This window comes from Cetorhinus maximus, unplaced genomic scaffold, assembly GCF_964194155.1.
Source record: "Cetorhinus maximus unplaced genomic scaffold, sCetMax3.hap1.1 HAP1_SCAFFOLD_4066, whole genome shotgun sequence".
Lineage (NCBI taxonomy): Eukaryota > Metazoa > Chordata > Chondrichthyes > Lamniformes > Cetorhinidae > Cetorhinus > Cetorhinus maximus.
In genome coordinates, this window is record NW_027599971.1 from 17,501 (window position 1) to 19,735 (window position 2,235).

Sequence of the window (2,235 nt, forward strand, 5' to 3'; positions counted from 1 at the left end):
GCCTCCAGGTCTGCAGGGACCGACCCAGGCTGCCGCCAAACCGACCGAGAGGCCCTGCCGGCGGCCATTATTGGCCATTTTCGGCATTTTTCGCCTCTTTCGGCCGGGATGGAAAAGCGGCGGCCTGAAGCCCGGGCCTGCCCGGGGAGGCCTCCTAATCGCCCGGGGGACCGGATTTGCCCCGGTGAGAGCCCCCGAAACGTCCCGAAGCCGGCCGGGAAGGCGGCCAAGGGCGAAGCACCTCGGCTTGCATTCGCTGGCCGTGCAAAGTGGCCTCCGGGCCCGCGAGACAATGCAGGGTGCCCTCGGTGTGCCCCTGAGAAATGGTTAACCAAACGAAGGACAGTGCGCCTCGGATTGCATTGGCAGGCCGTGCAAAGGGGCCACCGGGCCCGCGAGACGTTACAGATTGCCCTCGGTGTGCCCCTGAGAAATGGTTAACCAATTGGACTTAGTCTCTGGCAGAGAGGCAAAGTGTTTTCAAGAGAAATGGTTAACCAATTGGACTTAATCTCTGAACGGCAGGCAAATTGTGGCCTTGAGAAATGATTAACCAATTGGACTTAGTCTCTGGCGGAGAGGCAAAGTGTTTTCTCGAGAAATAATTAACCAATGAGGCCAATGGACCTCGGGTTGCATTGGCAGGCCGGGCAATGTGGCTCTTGGGCCCGCGAGAGCAAAATCCGTGCACAGACGGAAGTCCATGAGGTCAGATCCGAGGCCTTTACCCGGCACCCGGTGGGGGTATTCCCGCAGAGAGTAGCGAATCTGCCCGGCGACGGGTCAAGTTGCAATTTCTGGCATGCCACTCCTGGAGCTGGTTCATGAGTTCCCCTCGGAAGTCCCGATGAGGAAAGGGCAAAATGGCGTTTTGCGGGCTTTTAGGGCCTCCTGGACGGTAGGACTACCGCCCGACCTTACGGTTGGAATTGTTGGCAGGGGAGGTTGGCGGGGTACCTGCAGAATAGTAGGAGGTGGCAAATCGAGAATCGGTCGACATCGCCAAAAACCTTCTCGAGCCTCCAGGTCTGCAGGGACCGACCCAGGCTGCCGCCAAACCGACCGACAGGCCCTGCCGGCGGCCATTTTTGGCCATTTTCGGCATTTTTCGCCTCTTTCGGCCGGGATGGAAAAGCGGCGGCCTGAAGCCCGGGCCTGCCCGGGGAGGCCTCCTAATCGCCCGGGGGACCGGATTTGCCCCGGTGAGAGCCCCCGAAACGTCCCGAAGCCGGCCGGGAAGGCGGCCAAGGGCGAAGCACCTCGGATTGCATTCGCTGGCCGTGCAAAGTGGCCTCCGGGCCCGCGAGACAATGCAGGGTGCCCTCGGTGTGCCCCTGAGAAATGGTTAACCAAACGAAGGACAGTGCGCCTCGGATTGCATTGGCAGGCCGTGCAAAGGGGCCCCCGGGCCCGCGAGACGTTACAGGTTGCCCTCGGTGTGCCCCTGAGAAATGGTTAACCAATTGGACTTAGTCTCTGGCAGAGAGGCAAAGTGTTTTCAAGAGAAATGGTTAACCAATTGGACTTAGTCTCTGGCAGAGAGGCAAAGTGTTTTCCAGAGAAATGGTTAACCAATTGGACTTAGTCTCTGGCGGAGAGACAAAGTGTTTTCAAGAGAAATGGATAACCAATTGGACTTAGTCTCTGGCAGAGAGGCAAAGTGTTTTCACGAGAAATGGTTAACCAATTGGACTTAGTCTCTGGCAGAGAGGCAAAGTGTTTTCAAGAGAAATGGTTAACCAATTGGACTTAGTCTCTGGCGGAGAGACAAAGTGTTATCAAGAGAAATGGTTAACCAATTGGACTTAGTCTCTGGCAGAGAGGCAAAGTGTTTTCAAGAGAAATGGTTAACCAATTGGACTTGGTCTCTGGCAGAGAGGCAAAGTGTTTTCAAGAGAAATGGTTAACCAATTGGACTTAGTCTCTGGCGGAGAGACAAAGTGTTTTGAAGAGAAATGGTTAACCAATTGGACTTAATCTCTGAACGGCAGGCAAATTGTGGCCTTGAGAAATGATTAACCAATTGGACTTAGTCTCTGGCGGAGAGGCAAAGTGTTTTCTCGAGAAATAATTAACCAATGAGGCCAATGGACCTCGGGTTGCATTGGCAGGCCGGGCAATGTGGCTCTTGGGCCCGCGAGAGCAAAATCCGTGCACAGACGGAAGTCCATGAGGTCAGATCCGAGGCCTTTACCCGGCACCCGGTGGGGGTATTCCCGCAGAGAGTAGCGAATC